The sequence below is a fragment of the Lithobates pipiens genome, unplaced genomic scaffold (genome assembly GCF_037356315.1).
Source record: "Lithobates pipiens isolate NorthernLeopardFrog02 unplaced genomic scaffold, aLitPip1_a1.2 Scaffold_8, whole genome shotgun sequence".
NCBI classification, from domain to species: Eukaryota; Metazoa; Chordata; class Amphibia; order Anura; family Ranidae; genus Lithobates; species Lithobates pipiens.
This window is the reverse complement of record NW_027507903.1, coordinates 90582762-90588107: the sequence shown is the minus strand read 5'-3', so window position 1 is coordinate 90588107 and position 5346 is coordinate 90582762. Positions and strand designations below refer to the sequence as shown.

General features: G+C 40.2%; 1 protein-coding gene across 1 annotated transcript in view; it reads right to left on the bottom strand.

Annotated features, from left to right (window-relative positions):
• Positions 1-5052, bottom strand: part of LOC143960512 (bone morphogenetic protein 7-like) — an 11959-nt gene extending 6907 nt beyond the window's left edge. Inside the window, exon 1 of the mRNA XM_077469187.1 lies at positions 4769-5052. The gene's annotated coding sequence lies outside the window, so the exon portion shown is untranslated. The remainder of the gene's footprint in view (positions 1-4768) is intronic.
• Between the last annotated feature and the right edge of the window lie 294 nt (positions 5053-5346).

The window sequence follows — 5346 nt, the reverse complement described above, 5'->3', positions numbered from 1 at the left end:
ATGAGCCAGTGACCTTGACTATGCACAGCTCAGTTTATTCCTAAATCTTCATTTGTACAGAGTCAAAATCAAGCTTCTGTGCAGGGCAATGGCTTTACAATGTTTCAATAGCAATGTATTGGAGGGAAATATAATGATGTAAAGAACAATTCAATCACTAGTAAGTAGTTTGCCTGCTATCAACAAATGAACATATCAAAACTGATTTTTGGAGAAATATCTTTAGTTACGATAGGAACTTTTAATGGTTACTCAACCTTCTCCTACCTATTGCATATGCGTGTGTGTATAAATAGGACAAACAATAAAAACACAAATCAAGCACTGAACACCCTTCATTGTGTACTGACTGATTTCCAAACACTGACCAATTTCCAAACACTGACCATTCAGATTCAAATTGTGTTGACACACTGCCCAGTATTACAAATGGTAAATAATACACCTATTAACTGAAGTGTTTGTGTGGGCATAGATAGGATTACGGTAAATGTTTATTTTTGTTGTGACCAGTTGGGGAGATTTCCCTTCATGTTCTGTTCCAGAGACGCAACAGAAAACATGAGAAAAGCTGTACAAAATAAGGGGAATTCTCCTTTTAGACTCTTTTTACTATTGGACGATTTATCCTTACCTCTTTTTCTAGTAACCACTTTAAAATGTTGGGTCTCACAACACTTTTTGTTTTGGTTACAATGGTCACCAAGAAAAACAGAGAGGGTGAATCTAAATGAATTTGACAGAGATGTTAACCCTTCCATCCAAAACTTGATTTTGGCTGCATAAAGACTTTATTTCAGAGAGTTATATTCACTAAATTACATTTTATCATGTATGTAATAAACTGGTTTCATTAGCAAATGCTTCCACCATGAGATGATCATGGTAGTAAATTTGTTGGTATGACATGAATCATTTTGGTAAAGGGGTGTCAAAAAATGATTAACTGGATTTCCTTTGAATGCATATGTGTATGTGCATTTGGGAAAGAAGAAACCGGGATGCTGCCTATCAGTGTTTGAAGAAGTCCATGTAAGTAGACAGTTTTCGTCATTCTTTGCAGTCTAGTAATGAGTGGCATGAACCATTTTTCTACACCTTAAATCCTTCAGAGTTTTTTTTGTATCTCCATTTTAGTATTATTTACTTCTGGACTATAGGCAACCACAGACTTCCCACCATGAATGATGGGAAAGAGAGAGATTTAACTTTAATACCACAGGGATTTGTATGGCTTTATTACTCAGCTTGATGTTCAGTCGCTGTTCAGAGGCACACTCATATCAGAAAGAGATTGTAACTTTTTCTGGATGTCTAAAGCCAATATGAGAGAGGTCTTGCTCTGCCTAATGGATGTGCAATTTATCTTATAATTACAGAGAATACAGCATGAGGAGTGGGAACACCTTAAGGTGTGTAGAAAGACCCAAAACTTTAAGGTGGCAGAAACAGAACTTGTCTAGACTATGAGGGGGATATTGACAATAGCAAGTGATGTATGAAGTCAGGGGTTGAGTTAGGCCAGCCGTACACGGTTTGAATCTCGGCCGGTTCATCAAAAACCAGACGAGATTCTAACCATTAATGGGCAGGCTGAATGTAGCAAATGGAAAGATCAACTTGGGTACAACCAGCCTGCCAGATTTGTTTCCAACTATCACAAGCAGCTGCTAAAGCCAATAGCGGCACGTACTGTCTTCTCAAACCCACCCCCCCGCCGGCAGAAGACAATGGCCCAGCTGTTCGGTCCCGCCCATCACCAACATCACGGCCGTGTTGTGACAGCTGGTCTCTCTCCCTGCATGCATTTAAATTTCATGACAGTTTCACATACTGAGCGGCTTTTGAAAGTCTCACAATCTGCTGCCTGTGAAACTCCTCCTCTCCTCTGTCAGTTCCCATGAGTGCTGCCAATCAGTGTCTATCAGTGCAGCCTATCAGTACCCATCAGTGCTGCCAATCAGAGTCCATCAGTGCAGCTTATCAGTGCCTATCAATGCTGCCAATCAGTGCCGTCTATCAGTGCTGCCTATCATTGCCAATTAGTGCCCATCAGTGCTGCCTATTAATGCCAATCAGTGCTGCCAATCAGTGCCCCTCAGTGATGCCTATCAGTGCCAAGCAGTGCTGACAATCAGTGCCCACCAGTGCTGCCAGTCAGTACCCTCTATCAGTGCCACCTATCATTGCCCATCAGTGCTGCCAATTACTGCCCATCAACGCTGCCAATCAGTGCAACCTATCAATGCCTATCAGTGCTGCCAATCAGTGCCACAAATCAGTGTCTATCAGTGCTGCCAATCAGTGCCCACGAGTGCTGAAAATCTGTGCCAATTAGTATTAACAATCTGTGCTGCCTATCACTGAACATCACTGCTGCCTATCAGTGCCCATCCATGCTGCCAATCACTGCCACCTATCAGTGTGAATCAGTGGGAACCTTTTAGTGCCCAGCAGTGCTGCCAATCAGTGCCCATCAGTGCTTCAATCAGTGCCCATCAGTGCTGCCAATCGGTTTCCATCCGTACACTGAGTGCAGGGATGGGGAGATGAACTCTGCAGCCAGGCACATTGTCCATGGTTGGCGAGGCCTGGTGGGGCACAACTGAAATCTGTCAATGTTTATTAATGCCACATGCCAATCTTTAGTATAATAGGTAATCACCACACTACTATTTACAGGAAACTACTAGAGGTAAAGTAAAAAAAAGTGTCAGTAAAAGGCCTGCCACTAAGCACTGTTATGTGTGTTCCCACACCACAAAAAAAAGTGCAGCGCTAACTTACTAATCAATAACTTAATAATGGTGGAACCCTCTAATGTATGGAAATCTCAATAAACTTCAATATTACCACAATACCGGTCTCTGTGATAATAAACTTCGCATATAATACAAACCAAAGTGAAAACAAGACATAACAATTGAGATGTAGCAGGGATAGTGGAAACCCCTCTTTTGATAATTGCAATACAAATTAACTTCTAGTTGGGAGGTTCATACAATTATAGCACTTTGGGATTTTTATTTTTTAGATTGTTACACTTAATTTTATATGTTTTAGTTATTATTATAATGTAAATTCTTGCACTTGCAGTTCATTTTCCACCTCATGTCTTTATGGACCTTTCTCACTGGTGTGCAGTCATGTTGGAACAGGAAGGGGCCATCTCCAAACTGTTACCACAAAGTTGGGAGCATGAAATTGTCCAAAATGTCTTGGTATGCTGACACCATAATAATTCCCTTCACTGCAACTAAGGGGCCAAGCCAAACCCCTGAAAAACAACCCACACCATGATCTCCCTCCACCAAATGATTTGGACCAGTGCACAAAGCAAGGTCCATAAAAACGTTGATGGGCAATATTGGGATGGAGGAACCTGACTGGCCTGCACAGAGTCCTAACCTCAACCCGATAGAGCAACTTTGGGATGCATTAGAACAAAGACAATGAGCCATGCTTTCTTGTCTAACATCAGTGCCTGACCTTACAAATGTGCTTTTTGGAAGAATGGTCAAACATCCCCATATACACACTCCTAAACCTTGTGGACAGCCTTCCCAGAAGAGTTGAAGCTGTTCTAGCGGACCAACTTAAAAATGAACCCTACAGGCTAAGACTGAGTGGGATGCCATTAAAGTTTGTGTACGTGTAAAGGCTGGTGTCCAAGTAGTTTTGACAATATAATGTGTGTATATATATATATATATATATATATATATATATATATATACACACACACGCATGTGTGTTTGAGCTTTGGGGTGCACACCCTAATGCAATAGGCTGCGCACACCTATGCTCCCTCCTCAAACAGTCTGACAGCAGTGGGAGCCATTGGCTCTCACTGCTCTAAACCAAAAGCTGTGACATGGGAGAGGGGGGTGGGGCCAAGTTCAGCAGTCAGTGTGAATGTATGCAGCAGCGGGACTTGGGAGCGAGCATGCATGGGTGCCCACATTGAAAGCACCTTTCTGTGGGGGCACCTGCCAAAGAGGAGGGGCCTGGAGCGGTGGACCGCAGAAGAAGGGGATTGGGGCTGCTCTGTGCAAAACCATTGCACAGAGCAGGTAAGTATAGGCAGGTTGTTTTGATTTTTTTTAAAAACAAGGTTTAGCAACACAGGAGTAACTGTATTGCATATCTTTGAAAACTTCCATAGTATTTTCCATTTTAGGGTTTTTATAACATACATATTTAAGAAGCACTGGTAGATTAAAAATCTCTAAACTCTCTAGCTAACTAATGTTTTTTTATACTGAACTAATTCTACATGTGAGCCACAAGGGAACATTTGGTTGCCCTGTGTACAACCACCTTAAAATAGAACACTACATGTAACAGTTCTGCTATATGATGTGGTTAATCGCATAGCACCAAGAGCAGTGGTACAAGCAACCATATGAAATTACTGTATACCTACAAATAAGAAAAATGGTTTCAATTAGGCTAGCCATCTCACACACAAGTTTTATGGGAATAATGTTCAATGTGGAAATGTACCTAATTGCTCTAATACAGTATTCTGTTAAATTATTATTATTATTATTATTATTTTTTTTTATAAAACACTGCTGTCAGTAATGTCACAATAAATCTGCCTCCAAATAAAGCAATGGAGCCATACTTTAAATAAAATACATAGAGACACACAAATTATATATATATATATATATATATATATATATATATATATATATATATATATATATATATATATATATATTTGACCTTAACCCAAGAAGCCTGTGTAAGTTATACTTACTTTTTGTTTGCAGATCGCACTGATGGTGATTACTGTAAGGAATCAGAAAAAATGGTTGCGTAATAAGTCTTGAGCAATTGAAATGCTGTCCCAGTATTTTCTGATGATGTTGCAGATCAGGCTACATGTTTGTTTCCTCTTCTCCGAAAATAGAGCTTCTAAATGCTGATACAGGCAATGTTTCTTTTATGCAGATGTTTTACAAGAATCTCCAGGGCACCAGTTGAGATAAGTAGTTACCTACAGGAGATGAAGATTGTAGTATTGCATGCAGAGCCAGATTAGCGAGAGTGGTCTCCGGTCACAGGGATTCCAGTTTAGTGAAATTATTTGAAGAAGGTGGTAAATCAGCTATGTACTGATCCAGGATGTATGTTAAAGAAAATATGAAATGACACAAACTTTAAAAGGGCCAGCATGCTCCAGTATGTAAATGAGATCTTGAAAAGTGGGAGGGTGTGAAAAGGAAAACATTGACACACCTTTGTAGACCCTAAACAGTGAATTCCCCTCTGTAATCAGTGGGTGTGATTTCTAATTTGCATTCACATGTACAAAAACAATAGGAAACTAAGGAG